Below are 19,188 nucleotides of genomic sequence, written 5' to 3'. Positions count from 1 at the left end.
TCAAGTCTGTATGGATGGTGAGGTTGTAAAAAGGAGCATTGACTATGCTAAATGGGATTTTGGATTGTAAGGATTGAATGTGATTGAGGTTTGTGTTGCGTTTGGCAGTACCGTGTAGTTCAAGTCCATAAGTCCATATTGGAGCTAGCAGAGTGCAATATATGTACTTGTCGTTTATTTTTTAGAGTGAGTTTGGAGCGTCTGTCAAGTAGTCTCTTTAACATTCTGTGCTTATGGTTCAATTTAGTTTGTTTAAATCAAACGTTTGGCGTGGTGGAGTCCCAGGTAACGGACTTGGGAAACTGTTGGGAAAGAAATTTGATTCAGACATTTGATCCGGGAAGGATTTTTCTCTTTAAGGTGAAGTTAATGTGCTTGGATTTCTGATGATTGACTTTATTCCCCACTTCCAGGGCCAGGGTTCCGGGGATGTCAAGATGGGATAGGAGATGGCGAGTAGCCATGACGGGGATCTTTACTAGTGGGGAAAGGATAACCGAATCATCAGCGTAGGTAAAGGTGATGTTGTTAGGATGAAGTGGGAGATCTGCCATATATATTGAGTATAAAAGTGGAGTAAGTATACTTCCTTGAGGGACTCCTGTAAGGATAGGAAATATAGGAGAAAAGGAAGTGCCTTCGGCAGCCAGGAAGTAGCGATCAGTAGGTATGATTTGAGGATTAGTTAGTAGGTAGAAAGAAGGAAAGAGCACTTAAGCTTGAAAAATCATCTTCTTAAGCATGGTAATCCCATTACAGAATAATAGTTATTGTACTTACGATAATTATTGTACTATCAATAATTTAGTAATTAAAGACTCTAGCTGATTATCAATATCAATTAAAAGAATTACAACGGGTAAAAGAGAGCGAAAAGAGAAAATATTAGATCTAAAGAGAACGGATTCTGTTTGTTTTTGTAAAGAAAACAAAAACAAAAAAAAAGTTAAAAGTATTTAGTAGAGAACAGTTGTAAAGGTTTTACTATAACTTAATTAGAAGAAGAAGAAGAAGAAGAAAGAAGAAGTTGTGGACGAGAAGAAGCTGAGGACCCATTTGTAGATTGGTTCCAGCAAAGTCACGAGCCATCCTCTGTCGATTAGTGTGGAATAGAGCGAGATACGCCACTCGTCCTGCACTGACTTTCTTAGTTCTAATTCTCTATAACTTTACTACTTTTAACTTGTTGATGGTCTAGCTTCATCATTTTCATCTATCTAATTTCAACTAATCATTTTAATTATTATTTTTATAGATGAAGCATTAAAATGCAATGCTTTTGAATGGTTAGGTCGATGTGGTGTGACGCACTAAAGCTAAATTACTATTGGATGTTAAGTCGATTTGTTCTGTATTATTAAAACCGAGTAGTTTTAACATTTATTTTGATTAAAACTTAATGAATACTGAGGGCAGTTTACTTCGCTAAAAGATCCACTGCTTGGTAAATAACCGCCTATTTTTTGTTGGCGTGGATTAACGTCCACCTACCAAATTAGGTGCCGTGAAGCTGCGTAGCAAAGCCTTTGCTTTACAATTAACTTTTAGAACAGGGGTCCCCAAACTACGTCCCGCGGGCCACATGCAGCCCCCTGAGGACATTTATCCGGCCCTCGCCGCACTTCAGGAAGGGGCATCTCTTTCATTGGTGGTCAGTGAAAGGAACACTATATTTGGCGGTGCCACAAATCGCTGCGTCGCTCATGTACATTACTACTTCTGATGACGCGGGATGCACGCGTCACGGCTCCGAAAACAGTGTAAAATAACAGCCAGAAGTAGGAAGAAAGGCAAAGCACTATAACTAAACCGGACATTGACCATCTCATTAGCCAAAAGCAGGTCCATAATTCCCACAGAAATACTAGGCTGTTTGTTGATTTAAATTAACTTGTTCTTTATTTGAAATATTCTATTTGTTCCCTTTTTTTTACTTTAAAATAGTTTGTTTTATAGTCCGGCTCTCCAACGGTCTGAAGGACAATGAAACTGGTCCCCTGTGTAAAAAGTTTGAGGACCACTGTTTTAGAAGCTACTCGCTGATTACTAACAGGAGATCTCCAATTTACTAGTCCTAATTCATAATCACTTCTCTACATCTGCGTCTTAGATTTAGTCATAAAATTTTCAAGGAATATAATAGGTAGCGTGGCTTCAAGTATTCTATAACAAATGTAAGTCCATATTACCGCCGCCCTTGTAAGACTACAAGAGAAATGTTGGGGGTTTTGTTTGTAGCAAAGCAGTTAGAGGCGAGACCTGTAAAGTTAATATGTATGTATTGCAGTACTGGGTTCGATTCCCGGTCTTAGGCCTTGGATTTTATGTAATGTTTAATAAAAGAAATTTACAGTAAAGTATGTTTGTTTATCGCCTCCGTCCGCGACACCTAATTGGTAGTTGGACGTTAAGCAAAATAGGCATTACTTTAAGTGATGGCTGCCAATGAGTCGCAGATATTGGGCTGAACTGCCCTGTTATTTCATTCTGTGTTTGAATTCACTTTCTTATTTTAATATAATATATAATTATTTTAATATAATTCAATTATCCCTGATTTTCTTGTGCAACCTTTTTTGTCTTAGATTCTATTTGAGATACTTAGTTTGTCAACATGTGTCATTAGAATCTAAATAGAAGTAAGACACTTACTTACCTATAAGTTTTCTAACAGGTTTCTAGGTCCAATTTTTGAAAATTCTTCCCTTCAGATCCCTCTGTAGTTGGGATTCAAAGCTTTTAACGTAAAACATCAGAGTATCTCTGATCCTTAACCACACTTTCGGCCAAAGTTTCGGCATAAAACCTCATTTCCTATAGATTATCTTTCTATTTATACAATTATTAATTGTTATATCATTTTCAAAAGACAATATTAAATTTAATCACCACCTATAATTAAAACTTTCTAAAAAAGGAATGACTGAATTAACCAGTTAAAGATCATTCAAATTTTAGGATAGTTTAAAATTGTACATCAGAATTAATTAATAAGTTTTCAAAACGATTTTATCCTCCTCAATGAACAGTTTACTCAATTTTACAACTAGCCATTTTGAGCTTGAATCTGGAAGTTCAGATGGTTACAATAACATGAGAAATGGTGTAAAATAGAGGAGCTTAACTAGAAAACGTCAGTGGACTTCTTCTTTTGTTTTTGCTAATTATGTCTATAAAAAATATGTCAGAAATTAATATTAATATAAAATTCATATAAATTGAATAATAATCCTAAAGTATATTTTCTTTTCTTTTACAGACATTGACCAAAACTATGGCTCCCTGGCTGTGGGGCATGTTCATCCAGATCGTTACGGTTACGACGGCAGCCATCAATTTAGAGGAGCTTTCAAAAGGTAAGTTGTTTTTTGAGCAGATTTCCTAGTATATATAGAGCCTATATTTAAGCATTATTATTTGTTAATTTGATTTTATGGATGCAACAAAATCGAAGGAGGTATACTTGAAATATGGAGATAAAGGAATCGAAGATTTTTGATTCCTTGATTCGCTACTAACTAACAGTGATGTCGATTCTATTTTTACTAATCCCATGTGAAGCGTATGGATACATAGATACGAGGTGTGTTCAAAAAGTAACGGGAATTTTTAAATTTCGCGGGTTTGGAGAGTCTGATTGTAAATTTTTTTTTTTATTATGTTGGTACACATGCCCCTGAAGTACGATAAAATTTTCAGTAATATTCATTGTTTACTTCTTAAGTGGCAGCCGTTAAGGTTAGACGTGTTTTTCGAGCTTGGCGATTTTTGATTGTTAAAAAAATGGATCAAAGAATTTGTATTAAATTTTGCGTAAAAAATGAAATAAAGTGTAATAAAGTGTGTGAAATGTTAATAAAGGCATATGGTGAGTCTGCTATGAGTAAAACAAGGATTTACGAGTGGTATAAGCGTTTCCAAGATGGCCGCGAAAACGTTGAAGATGACGAACGACCTGGACGTCCAAGCACATCAACAACCGATGAAAACGTGAAAAAAGTGAAAGAAATGGTTATGAACGATCGCCGAATCACAATCAGAGAAGTCGCTGATGATGTTGCCATATCAATTGGCTCATGCCATGAAATTTTTTCGGATGTTTTGGGTATGAAACGTGTGGCAGCAAAATTTGTTCCAAAATTTTTGAATTTCGAACAAAAACAGCGGAGAATGGAAGTTGCTCAAGAGTCACTCAATGAAGTCGACAACGATGCGGATCTACTGAAACGTGTTATAACAGGTGACGAAACATGGGTTTACGGATATGATGTCGAAACTAAGGCTCAATCGTCCCAGTGGCGGCATTCTGGATCGCCAAGACCGAAAAAGGCTCGACAAGTGCGGTCGAATGTGAAGGTTATGCTCACTGTGTTCTTCGATTTTAATGGCATAGTGCATCATGAATTCTTGCCACAAGGTCAAACAATCAATAAGGAGTACTACCTACAAGTTCAACGCCGTTTGCGTGAAGCAATCCGAAAAAAACGCCCGGATTTGTGGCAAAACAATTCATGGATTTTGCACCACGATAATGCACCTGCTCACACTTCATTGCTTGTTCGTGAATTTTTGGCCAAAAACAAAACTTTAACGATGCCCCAGCCTCCATATTCGCCAGACATGGCTCCATGTGACTTTTTTCTATTTCCAAACATAAAGAGAACATTAAAAGGCCGTCGTTTTACAAGCATAGATGACATTAAAAGCGAATCGCTGAAAGAGCTGAAAGCTATCACAAAGATCGAGTTTCAGAAGTGTTTCGAGGATTGGAAGAAGCGCTGGCATAAGTGTATTGTTGCGAAGGGGATTACTTTGAAGGCGACAATATTAATGTAGATGAATAAATAAATATTTTTTTCAAAAAACGAAAATTCCCGTTACTTTTTGAACACACCTCGTACATTAGAATGATTAGATTTCAAAATGATGGAATGGCAGGATTCATGATGGTCCATGATGGATATGGATCAGTAACTTTCATTTTCCAACATTTATCCAGGAAAATTCAAGTTAAGGGCACTTCTGGGTGAGAGAGATGGTGAGACATATCTCTAAAGTGCTTTTACTGATAATTTACTGTCTACTCACCTATTAAGGATATTGAGGATCGAATTTGGGAGTAATTCCCAAATTTAAAATAAAAATCGGCTTATTAGAAGTTCCACCTTACGGAGTGAATTTTGATGTTTGTTTTGAAACTTTCTCAAAAATGATTCCTAAGATTTTTTAGGAACATCGATTAGTGATTACAGACACATTGTTCTACAATTTTCATTTGAAAGATTTCAATTAGGGGTACTTGTAGGAGAAGGGATGAATGTATTCCTTCTTAAGAGTTATGTTTATATAATGTACCTTCCTATCTTTTGTGTTCTGTTAAGGCAGGGTTGTCAATCTGGCGGTAATTTCTTATGGCCCACGATGTTCTAAAATAAAATGAAAATAGAAAAACAAATTTAAGAAGAAATTAGAGCTTATGGAAGATTGAGGTAATACCGTACGCCAATCCCTTGTCAATTTTTAAACTACTGAAGACGAGTATACACATGGTCCAGGGCCTTTTCTGGGGGCCTGTGGGCTTGTATAAACTCGCTGACTTAGTTCCAGCGACGTTTGGAAGCCATATGTCTGCCACTCTCAGTGGAATTCTAGAATCATTGGGTTTTAAAGACGAAGTCGGAATTCCCAAAATATATACTTATTTAGGTGATAAATATCCAAAAATATTTGCTGTTCAAATTTTGTGTTATTTTTGGGGTATGTCCTTGTATTTCCGTCTAAGAAATTAAACAAAACGGCATACTGATCAAGATTGACTGATAAACATCTGTCTACCTTAATGAAGATTGTCTGTTCTCAGTCTCTGAATACAGATATTGGGAAACTAGGAAAAATTTTGTAAATATGTTTGTGGCTCGCGTGAATCTTGCCTGTTGCCTGTTAAGGGGTTTTATATTTCTTAGTAAAAATTCGCGTTTGAAGACAATTCCACAATCTGAAATACGTCTTTATTCCATGGATTTCTTCGATAATAACTCGAAGTAATTTCCGCAATCTTCGTAAATACTTTACAATCATTCAAGTAGCACTATAGAGATTACCTTATAATGTTTCTCAGTAGTAGTGCAGTTACTAACTTTACAATTTGGGTAAGAATTATAAATATATAAATGTTGTTTGATGGAAATTTGTAAGTTAAAACTTTTGAGAGTAAGAAAAAGTCTAATGAGTGTTCATACCTGATTTCTTTTTGAAATTAGTCACGTCAACATCTGAGGTTATTGGTGCCTTGATCCTTTTCCAGTGCATTCATCGGAGTCCATCACCAGACAGGGAGCTGTAGGATACTCCTAGAAAGAAAAAATTAAATTATAATCATAATTAAAATAGTAAGTTCGTTTATTTCTACCCAAAATGTTGATGTTTTCGTTTTCCGACAAGAACTATAAATAAGCAAAAACCCCACATTATAGTTCTTGCATCGGTACCATTTCCTTTTTTTAAAAAAGTTTTTTGAGTTTAACAGGTATTTTTATTTATGCGTATAGTTGTTATTTTTTCCCCGAATTGTTATTACTGCGTACATTCTGTTGTCGAGTGGATACAAAATAGCGTACACAGAGTTGAACGTTACAAATCCAACTTGCTACCGCTAACAGCAGCACCATCCACGGAGGCGGTGCAGAGAGGCGGCAGGTTAATGAGGTCGTAACTGACTACGACACTCATAAATACTGTACAAACCGTAACCCAGCCAGCTCACCAAAACTTATTGACCAAATACAGAAACTTTCTGTTACTGTAATCCACCTTTTTCACTATTTATTTTTATTGCTACTAACTATCAACTCCTGCAAGGTAGTAACGTTACTACAGACTCATTGCACTACATACACGACAGTTATATCTACTTCAGAGAAATATCTTTATATAGGTCTATATAAAATCCAACATTATTATTATCCGTGTATATTATTTCAAAATATTTTTATTACCAGAATAGCATTTCTACAATTTCCCCAAATTCTCCTTCATTTTATTTTATTCCATGGACTATTCGTTTTTACTTAAATTTAATACCTTCTTGCGCTATAAAAGTATCCAAGCTTCTAAACTTTCTCTCGAGGTTTTAGGATATTATTGCTAAATTTATTGAGCAAATAAATTTAAATGTGTAAATATTACTAATAATAAATCAGCAATAATTATTTATGTGATTCGTTAGAAAAGTAATTATGTTCTTGCATATTGGAATATTATAGCTATATGACTTGCTGCAGCTGGTTGAGGAGGCCATGGCTCGGTGGTGGGCTGGAGTGCCGATCACTTCGTATACTGACTCAGTCGCCACCTCACCAACCTAGCGGTGAAGAGGTTCTTTTCTCTTTCCTATTCGCCCCTGGCCAAGTCGCTGCCATAAAACAGGATCCGGTTTTCCTTTGTCTGTTTCTTCTAATCTGTTTGATTTCGGAGATGTGGGGGATTTGGCTCACAGTCCTCTAGAGTAATTGCCTCCTTTAGGCCTCTACACTTACTCTGAGCACCTTCAGGAGTTTTGTACGCGGTTTAACTCCTACTTCCTGAGACTGTCTCATGGTCTAACCCAGTGGTTCTTAACCTTTTCATAGACGCGGAACACAATTATATGTATATATTTTTCTCACGGAACACTAACATTAAATAATTTAAAATTCGGTATTTAGCAAGAACTTAAAATTAAAAAAAGAAACAATTTTTTTTGTTTTCGTATCATGCGCAAGTTTCTAAATTTCAACATTTAAAATTGAAATTTTGCGGAACGCTTACACCATATTCGCGTAACACCGGTTAAGAACCACTGCTTTATATCTTCTACATTTATAGATCTGTGCACAAAATAACTATAGTTTATGATTGAGAAAAACAAAGTGTACAAGAGAAAAAAATTCCATATCAGTACGTGCTTCGCCGTAGGAGATATAGAACGGCCATAATTTTACAGAATTTCATGACCCAAAATTTTTTAACCCTTTATATCTTCTACCTTTGCACAAAATAATTATAGTTTATAATTGAGAAAAACAATGTGTACAAGAGAACAAAATTCCATACCAATACGTGGTTCACAGTGGGAGATATAGAACAGCCATAATTTTACAGAATTTCATGACCCAAAAAATTTTCAACCCTTTATATCTTCTACCTCTTTAGATCTGTGCACAAAATAACTATAGTTTATAATTGAGAAAAACAAAGTGTACAAGAGGACAAAATTCTATACCAATACGTGGTTCACAGTGGGAGATATAGAACGGCCATAATTTTACAGAATTTCATGACCCAAAAAATTTTCAACCCTTTATATCTTCTACATTTATAGATCTGTGCACAAAATAACTATAGTTTATAATTGAGGAAAACAAAGTGTAAAAGAGAACAAAATTCCATACCAATACATGGTTCACAGTCGGAGATATAGAACGGCCATAATTTTACAGAATTTCATGACCCAAAAAATTTTCAACCCTTCATATCTTCTACCTTTTTAGATCTTATCACAAAATAACTATAGTTTATAATTGAGAAAAACAAAGTGTACAAGAGAACAAAATTCCATATCAATATGTGGTTCACAGTGGGAGATAAAGAACCTCCATAATTTTACAGAATTTCATGACCCAAAAAATTTTCAACCCTTTATATCTTCTACCTCTTTAGATCTGTGCACAAAATAACTATAGTTCATAATTGAGAAAAACAAAGTTTACAAGAGAACAAAATTCCATACCAATACGTGGTTCACAGTGGGAGATATAGAACGGCCATAATTTTACAGAATTACATGACCCAAAAAATTTTCAACCCTTTATATCTTCTACATTTATATATCTGTGCACAAAATAACTATACTTTATAATTGAGGAAAACAAAGTGTATAAGAGAACAAAATTCCATATCAATATGTAGTTCACAGTGGGAGATATAGAACGGCCATAATTTTACAGAATTTCATGACCCAAAAAATTTTCAACCCTTTATATCTTCTACATTTATAGATCTGTGCACAAAATAACTATAGTTTATAATTGAGGAAAACAAAGTGTATAAGAGAACAAAATTCCATATCAATATGTAGTTCACAGTGGGAGATATAGAACAGCCATAATTTTACAGAATTTCATGACCCAAAAAATTTTCAACCCTTTATATCTTCTACCTCTTTAGATCTGTGCACAAAATAACTATAGTTCATAATTGAGAAAAACAAAGTTTACAAGAGAACAAAGTTCCATATCAATATGTGGTTCACAGTGGGAGATATAGAACGGCCATAATTTTACAGAATTTCATGACCCAAAATTTTTTAACCCTTTATATCTTCTACCTTTGCACAAAATAATTATAGTTTATAATTGAGAAAAACAATGTGTACAAGAGAACAAAATTCCATACCAATACGTGGTTCACAGTGGGAGATATAGAACAGCCATAATTTTACAGAATTTCATGACCCAAAAAATTTTCAACCCTTTATATCTTCTACCTCTTTAGATCTGTGCACAAAATAACTATAGTTCATAATTGAGAAAAACAAAGTTTACAAGAGGACAAAATTCCATACCAATACGTGGTTCACAGTGGGAGATATAGTACGGCCATAATTTTACAGAATTTCATGACCCAAAAAATTTTCAACCCTTTATATCTTCTACATTTATAGATCTGTGCACAAAATAACTATAGTTTATAATTGAGGAAAACAAAGTGTAAAAGAGAACAAAATTCCATACCAATACATGGTTCACAGTCGGAGATATAGAACGGCCATAATTTTACAGAATTTCAGGACCCAAAAAATTTTCAACCCTTCATATCTTCTACCTTTTTAGATCTTATCACAAAATAACTATAGTTTATAATTGAGAAAAACAAAGTGTACAAGAGAACAAAGTTCCATATCAATATGTGGTTCACAGTGGGAGATAAAGAACCTCCATAATTTTACAGAATTTCATGACCCAAAAAATTTTCAACCCTTTATATCTTCTACCTCTTTAGATCTGTGCACAAAATAACTATAGTTCATAATTGAGAAAAACAAAGTTTACAAGAGAACAAAATTCCATACCAATACGTGGTTCACAGTGGGAGATATAGAACGGCCATAATTTTACAGAATTTCATGACCCAAAAAATTTTCAACCCTTTATATCTTCTACATTTATAGATCTGTGCACAAAATAACTATAGTTTATAATTGAGGAAAACAAAGTGTATAAGAGAACAAAATTCCATATCAATATGTAGTTCACAGTGGGAGATATAGAACGGCCATAATTTTACAGAATTTCATGACCCAAAAAATTTTCAACCCTTTATATCTTCTACATTTATAGATCTGTGCACAAAATAACTATAGTTTATAATTGAGGAAAACAAAGTGTATAAGAGAACAAAATTCCATATCAATATGTAGTTCACAGTGGGAGATATAGAACGGCCATAATTTTACAGAATTTTATGACCTAAAAAATTTTCAACCCTTTATATCTTCTTCCTCTTTAGATCTGTGCACAAAATAACTATAGTTTATAATTGAGGAAAACAAAGTGTATAAGAGAACAAAATTCCATATCAATATGTGGTTCACAGTGGGAGATATAAAACGGCCATAATTTTACAGAATTTCATGACCCAAAAAATTTTTAAACCCTTTATATCTTCTACCTCTTTAGATCTGTGCACAAAATAACTATAGTTTATAATTGAGAAAAACAAAGTGTACAAGAGAACAAAATTCCTTACCAATACGTGGTTCACAGTGGGAGATATAGAACGGCCATAATTTTACAGAATTTCATGACCCAAAAAACTACACTCAAGCAAAAAGAAGGATATTACGATCTCGAACAGAGGAAGCATCATACGCACAAGTGACAAGAACAACTACGGCACGAGTTGAGCCTTTTGAGAATATGTTAGGAAGATTATTAACAGCAGTAGAACAACTTTCTGAAAGAATAGGAAACATTGAAAAAATGTACAGTAATTCACAAGAAACCTTGGTGGAGGCTAAGCCTAGCAACACCCTGGCGTTACAGGCGAAACCTAATTTCCAACAGAAAAGTAACAAGAAGAAGGAAATTACGCCTCCTACCACCTCAAACCAACTTACAATTAGAAGGCTGAACACAAGCCAACTTAAGTCGCCTATCCTTGAAATTGGACAGGAAGAACAAGCCCCAGGCGCAATTGAACAATCAATGGTACCAACTTCAAACTTGGAAGTAGAGGGTGCGAGTGGACTAAGCCTAACTCCCGGTCCAAGCAGGGGTATTAGAAGACCCCTATCCTCTTCTTCATCTACCTCCTCCAAAATATCTTATAACACCAAAAACACAAGGTCTACGAATGCTCAAGATAATGGGATCAAAACTCACAAAACTAACCCACCAAAAAGAGGGGGGAAAAGATAACAGCTCATACCCTAGATACTGGGTCCTTAACAAATAAAGAAATAACATGAGTATCATCCAGTGGAATATGAATGGATACCCAACACATAAAGAGGAATTGAGAAGACTAATTAGTGAAAAAACCCCAATAATAGTATGTCTACAAGAAACCCATCTTAAACCGACCGACAGATTGGTTGTACCCTACTATAACTGCTACAGAACTGATTATCTACAAGGGCAACGAGCTTGTGGGGGAGTAGCAATATTAGTGCGCGAAGGTGTGGTCTGTCAAGAGGTAACTGTAAATTCTGGATATCAGGTCATTATGGTAAAAGTCAGCCTCCCTGCTCAACTGACAATCTGCTGTATCTATATCCCTCCTTCGCAGCGATTACTTCCCAATAATTTTAATTCCTTTTTACAACAAATCCATGGTGCTACCTTCCTGGTAGGGGACTTCAACGCTCACCACTCAGCTTGGGGATCAGACGTTAATGATGCTAGGGGTACAGTAATCATGGATGCCCTGGAAGAACATGACCTTATCCTTCTGAATGATGGTAATAAGACCTTTCTCTCATCTTCGTTTGGATCAATGTCGGCAATAGATTTGACTGCAACAAGTGCATCTCTGGCCACAAGATTTTATTGGAACGTCCTAACAGACAACTATGGAAGCGACCACTTCCCTATATGTATCAGTATACCAAACAGAATCCAACAACAGGCAAGGTCTAGCAGATGGTTGATTAAAAAGGCTGACTGGACGCTTTACGCCGAACAGACATGTATACAAGAAGATGAATTGATCGGAAATACGGACCAGAAGATGGAAGCATTTGGCAGAAGAATTTTAGCAGCAGCCCAAGAGAGTATACCAAGGTCAAAAGAACTGGCACATAGAATAACAGTTCCGTGGTGGTCAGAAGAATGCCGTGAAGCAGTAAAAAAACGTCGAAGGGCAATAAGGCAATTTAAGCGACACGGAACGAGAGAAAACTATTTACAGTATAAAAGGGCAAATGCCGAAGCAAGAAGAACAATAAAATTGAGTAAAAAGAAATCTTGGCAAAATTATGTATCCTCGCTGAATATGAATTCGTCTCTTAGTGATGTCTGGAATAAGATTAATAGAATAAGTGGGCGCGGTAGAATTAACTTAATATCAGGCCTAAAGAAGGATGGACATCTCTATATAGAACAATTGGAAATTGCTGAATGCCTGGCGTCACACATAGCAGAGTATACTTCAGACGATTCGTACGAACCTAGTTTCCGCAATATGAAAATTAGAGAAGAAAGGGAAGAGATAGGATTGCGACTCGATCTAGGAGAATCTTCCTTCTTAAACGTCCCTCTGACGATGGCAGAGCTAGAACTAGTTTTAGGGAGCTGTAAGAACTCAGCTCCAGGTCCAGATAATATACCGTATATATTTCTCACAAAACTGAGTATTCTCTCAAAACGCACTCTGTTATCGTTGTATAACCATATATTTTTAACCCATTCATTTCCTGCATCTTGGAGAATAGCTACTGTCATTCCAATTTATAAAGAAGGGAAAGACAAACTTTCACCAAAAAGTTATCGGCCTATTGCACTCACTAGCTGCATCTGCAAAGTAATGGAACGAATAATAAGCAATAGGTTAAATTATTTTGTCGAGTCCCGAAACCTGTTATCACCAAATCAGTTTGGTTTTAGGCAAGGGCGCTCTACTGCAGACCCTCTAATAATATTAGAACGTGAAATACAGGACGCGTTTATAATGAAAAAACAAGTGATGGCTATTTTCTTTGATATAAGGAATGCCTATGACATGGTCTGGAGACGTAAAGTCCTGCAAATACTGAACACTTGGGGAATAAACGGAAATGTTTTCATGTTTATAAAAAATTTTTTGCTAGAACGGAAATTCCGTGTTAGGGTCGGAACGAAGTACTCCAGGCTTCACACTCAACAAAATGGCCTCCCGCAGGGAAGTATATTGAGTGTATTATTATTTAAAATAGCTATTGATAGTATCTCCCGGTGTATACTAACCCCTGTAAAGTCGGTACTATTCGCGGATGATTTCACGATCTTCGTTACCGTGGATAATATCTCAGAGGGGCAGTACATATTACAACGTACACTTGAAAGTCTATCTCAATGGTCTCTAGACAATGGACTTACATTTTCACCAGAGAAAACTAAATGTGTGGTTTTCTCCCGACTCCGGCGCGCACAACCAATCCCAACCTTACAACTGAATGGGATCCTGATAAATGTGACCAACTCTATTCGATATCTAGGCTTATTATTCGATAAATCACTCTCTTGGGTTCCGCATATCCGAGATCTGCGTGAAAGATGTCGAAAATCTATTAATCTATTGAAAATATTAGCAGGCACTAAATGGGGTGCCGACAGGCAGGTAATGCTCAAGGTTTACCGTGCAATAGTTAGGTCCAAGATAGATTACGGCTGTTTTATATATGCATCTGCTAAGAAGAGCACGCTAAAACAATTAGATGTTCTACACAATCAGGGCATCAGGATATCATTGGGAGCATTCAAAAGCAGCCCTGTACTAAGTTTATATGTAGATTCAGGTGAACCTCCGCTTTCGTACAGACGCCGTTATTTGGCGACAACATTTTATGTTCAGCTGCTGGGGAAAATGTTGAACCCAAGCTCCAGAACAGTTAAGCATATACCCCTCGAACAAAAATATAACAGAGCTGTACGGGCAACTAAACCGTTCGGGCTAAGGTGTAAAAATCTTTTGTCAGAATATGGATTTGTGATCCCACAGTTATTCAAGTACCAGTTACAAGCGACCGCCCCCTGGTTAACTCCGCCTATATTCTTAGACCTGACTTTACTAAAATATTCGAAAAGTTTGATACCGGATACTGCCTTAAGGCTACACCTTTTAGAAATAATTACTAGGCTGAACCCCGAAAAAATACTATATACAGATGGATCGAAAGACCAACAGGGATGTGGTGCCGCAGTAATAATTGAAAATCGAAAATATAGGTTTGGTCTACCTGCCGGAAGTAGTATATATGTTGCGGAGCTCTATGCAATTTACATGGCCCTAAGTGCAGTAGAGGGGACTACTCAGGGTAGAGTTGCCATATGCTCCGACTCAATCAGCGCCCTCCAGTCTCTCAGACATATATACGACAAACACCCAATTATCCAGGACATCCACACAGTGTTGTATAGAATGGAAAGAGAAGGAGCAACAGTTGCATTTGTCTGGGTACCCGGTCACTCGGGAATTCAAGGTAATATAGATGCTGACCTGGCAGCCAGAGAGGCCGCACACATGGAGGTAACCATGGGAAGGTCCTTGCCAGCAGACGTGGCGAAGCAGATTAGAAGCTACATTTATGAATCCTGGCAGAATGAGTGGTCCCAGGTGACGAATAATAAGCTTCGGATGATTAAAACTGTCGTCCAAGCCTGGGACTCCTCATCGCGGGACAACCGCAGAGAAGAGGTAGTGGTTTCTCGCCTGAGGATCGGCCATACCCGGTTGACCCATGGTTACCTCATGTGTCAGGATAGCCCTCCTACATGCGGTTCATGTAATGAACCCTTAACTGTGCAACATGTTCTGGTGGAATGTTCCGAGTATGAGCAATATAGACAGCGCCACGGTGTTCCGCACTCACTGGAGGAAGCCTTAGCAGATGACCAGAAAAGAATAGACAATGTAATAAAGTTTTTGAAGGAAATTAAATTAATTAACAGTGTATAGGAAAATAAATTAATATATAGAATCATGTATATACAAAAATTTTAAAAATGTATATATTGTATTTAATTGTATATAGGTATGAATGTGATTTATAGTGTGAATGAGTTAACTTTAAGTACAGTGTGTATAGCTTTAAGAATGGAGTTCCGTAAGTGGCTGTCCTAGCAAAACGTTGTATAAAGTTGGCATATGAACTGCCACAGAGAGGTGAAGGGCATAATAACCACCCAGGTTCATTGCCTTGAAAAAAAAAAAAAAAAAAAAAAAAAAAAAAAAAAAAAAAGTGTAAAAGAGAACAAAATTCCATACCAATACATGGTTCACAGTCGGAGATATAGAACGGCCATAATTTTACAGAATTTCATGACCCAAAAAATTTTCAACCCTTCATATCTTCTACCTTTTTAGATCTTATCACAAAATAACTATAGTTTATAATTGAGAAAAACAAAGTGTACAAGAGAACAAAGTTCCATATCAATATGTGGTTCACAGTGGGAGATAAAGAACCTCCATAATTTTACAGAATTTCATGACCCAAAAAATTTTCAACCCTGTATATCTTCTACCTCTTTAGATCTGTGCACAAAATAACTATAGTTCATAATTGAGAAAAACAAAGTTTACAAGAGAACAAAATTCCATACCAATACGTGGTTCACAGTGGGAGATATAGAACGGCCATAATTTTACAGAATTTCATGACCCAAAAAATTTTCAACCCTTTATATCTTCTACATTTATAGATCTGTGCACAAAATAACTATAGTTTATAATTGAGGAAAACAAAGTGTATAAGAGAACAAAATTCCATATCAATATGTAGTTCACAGTGGGAGATATAGAACGGCCATAATTTTACAGAATTTCATGACCCAAAAAATTTTCAACCCTTTATATCTTCTACATTTATAGATCTGTGCACAAAATAACTATAGTTTATAATTGAGGAAAACAAAGTGTATAAGAGAACAAAATTCCATATCAATATGTAGTTCACAGTGGGAGATATAGAACGGCCATAATTTTACAGAATTTTATGACCCAAAAAATTTTCAACCCTTTATATCTTCTTCCTCTTTAGATCTGTGCACAAAATAACTATAGTTTATAATTGAGGAAAACAAAGTGTATAAGAGAACAAAATTCCATATCAATATGTGGTTCACAGTGGGAGATATAAAACGGCCATAATTTTACAGAATTTCATGACCCAAAAAATTTTTAAACCCTTTATATCTTCTACCTCTTTAGATCTGTGCACAAAATAACTATAGTTTATAATTGAGAAAAACAAAGTGTACAAGAGAACAAAATTCCTTACCAATACGTGGTTCACAGTGGGAGATATAGAACGGCCATAATTTTACAGAATTTCATGACCCAAAAAATTTTCAACCCTTTATATCTTCTACATTTATAGATCTGTGCACAAAATAACTATAGTTTATAATTGAGGAAAACAAAGTGTATAAGAGAACAAAATTCCATATCAATATGTGGTTTCTAAATTTCAATACATTTAAAATTGAAATTTCGCGGAACACTTGGACCATATTCGCGGAACACCAGTGTTCCGCGGAACACCGGTTAAGAACCATTGGTCTAACCCATTCAGATTGAAGTTCCCTGTTGATCGTTTAGATTACGCAGGGGGCACCACGAGCAGGCGATCAACTTCAACCCTCTATTAATATTATAATGCAAGCATACATGAGTCAGGTATCATGAAAATGTATTATGCTCAAGAAAAAAGATTAAAAAGTATTGAAAACCAGATTCTTGTATACTGCTACATTATTCTGACCTACTTCGAATTACTTTCCAACTTCTGCAGTAATGCGTTATCTTTTTTCTTTTTGTGTTTTTTTTGTTTTAATTAAATTTGGAAATGGAGAAGGTGAGGAACGGCAATTAAGAAAACAGTAGATGAGAGCACATTACAGCACATATTCCATTTATGCAAAACTGAAGCCCAATCCTAGGGATTAAGTAAACAATTTAACGTATGAAATAACTTGCTACTCACGCACTGCTGTTGGTGAAGGGGCTGAGGAGTTTTGTGGGAGTTGGTGTACGATATGGGACAAGCAAGCGTGGGAGGAGTTCCTGGAAGGGACATTGAGTTGGGGGGTTTTTGGGAAGGAGTAAACGAGAGGGAGAGGTAAACCGATGGCAGTATACTCGCATACGACTGGCTCCTCTAATCCAAGTATTACTAGAAACACAAGTGTGGTCCATATTGTAAAATCGGCTTAGTCCTTATTAACAAATCATAATTTTCGCCCTAAGCGAAACTTACTATCTTCCAAGCCTTCTCTAGCTCGCAGTCTCTGTCATACTCTCCGTTTCTCCCTTACTTCCTCAGCTGCTTTGGGCAATGTTTATATTCAAATAAGAAAGTATTTGTGTCATTCAAATGTTGTGTAACATTTGGATGCTAAGGATATCGCGGGTTTCCCCCGTTTTTTATTTAAAAAAAACCTTTTCTGAACTAAATCCAGTCATTATTCCCAAAAAGTAAAACGAATTACAGTAAATTTGTTAATATGAATCCTTAAGTTTTTGTGGCCTTCTGTTTGTATATTTCTATTCTTCCTAAGGCGTCCATAAGTCTTCCTTTCTTTCCTGTATGTAACAGAGTCATTGTGTTACTGATACTATTCGGGTGGTGACTGTGTTTGATAAGATAGTTAGCGTAAGTTGAGTCTGTTTTGTGAAAATTGTATGAACGGATGTTTTCTTGGTATCAGGATTTGATTTTTTCCCTTGCTCAGACCAATATTGGTACTAAGCAGACAAACTAATTCGTCTCTTGAGATTAGAACTATTCTAGTATGTCCAAAAAATTCAAATTTCTTTTTTCTTTTTTTTTTTTGCTGTCTTAATATCAATGGTCGATTTATTTTGAGCAGAAATATTCTACATCTTAGGCCTTGGGCACACAGAAAGCGGTCTGTCGCGGCGGGCAACGGTCTCCGACCGAGGCGGTCTAATTGTATTACACAATATTGCATCATCTCTGTCAAACAGAAAGTGGTCTACCACCGCGGGCTAGTCTTTGTCGCGACGACAAGCGATCCGTTAGTACAAAATTATATATTTCAACGTGACCGCCTTGCCACCTAGTAAGTACGATATAAAGATTCCAATGTTAAGAAATTTTATTACTCATTTTTTATTTCATTCTCGCGACATACGAAAATACTAGAAGAACCTATCTTCATGTGACTCCAGTTCGATACATAAGCGGTGGTATTCCCCTAATTGTTCTCTCTTCTTATCGATTTCACGCACCCAACTTCGTCTTTTCTTCTTTTTGCTTTGCAAAGCTATTAGCAGAAGGAGTTGCTCTTCGTCCGAGCTCATACTCAATTTATAACAATTAAAACAAGGAACAAGAAAACGCATAACTACTTCTCAAGAAGAAAGCGACCAAACTGAACCGCTCTAACAACCTGTCCTGTGTGAAGACCGCTGGATCGCTGCTCGCCGCGACAGACCGCTTTCTGTGTGCCCAAGTCCCTCTTGAAACCTCAGAAAAATGCATGCTAGAACAAGTCTATGTTTATAAGGGTAGTGTTATTTCAGTGCAGAACAATTCTATTGTACAAGTTGTGCGCATCGTTCTTATTTAGAATATCTTAGAAAATTTAAAATAGATTATTCTTTAGTAGACAGTTAAAGGGCAGCACTGTAGCCGAGCGGTTAGAGGCGAGACCTGTAAAGCTAATATGTATTGTGGATCTGAGTTCGATTCCCGGTCTTGGGCCTTGGATTTTATTTAATGGTTAATAAATGAAATTTACAGTAAAGTATGTTTGCTAGTCGCCTCCGTCCACGACGCCTAATTGGTAGTTGGACGTACAGTCCCGTGAAAAAAATAGGCAATTACACTACTATTACTTTAGTAAAAGGAAAGTTATGTGTTAATTCCATTTGGAAATATTTCTAATAGTTTGAAAATAACAAAAAAAAATGCCTCTCCTGTAAAAT

At 36.2% G+C, this 19,188-nt stretch overlaps 1 long non-coding RNA gene across 3 annotated transcripts in view; it reads left to right on the top strand.

Moving 5' to 3' along the window:
- LOC141451049 (uncharacterized) overlaps positions 1-19,188 on the top strand; it is a 1,078,357-nt gene that overhangs the window by 985,102 nt on the left and 74,067 nt on the right. For 2 of the 3 annotated variants that reach the window (XR_012456506.1, XR_012456504.1), the window contains one exon: positions 3,260-3,356. This is a non-coding gene — a long non-coding RNA (uncharacterized lncRNA). Of the gene's footprint in view, positions 1-3,259; positions 3,357-6,260; positions 6,390-19,188 lie in introns of all 3 variants that reach the window. The other variant, XR_012456505.1, reaches the window with a different exon arrangement.

The sequence above is a fragment of the Rhodnius prolixus genome, unplaced genomic scaffold (genome assembly GCF_049639745.1).
Source record: "Rhodnius prolixus isolate KJV_2025 unplaced genomic scaffold, Rpr scaffold_8, whole genome shotgun sequence".
NCBI classification, from domain to species: Eukaryota; Metazoa; Arthropoda; class Insecta; order Hemiptera; family Reduviidae; genus Rhodnius; species Rhodnius prolixus.
The sequence above is the reverse complement of the archived record's forward strand: the minus strand, read 5'-3'. Positions and strand labels throughout refer to the sequence as shown.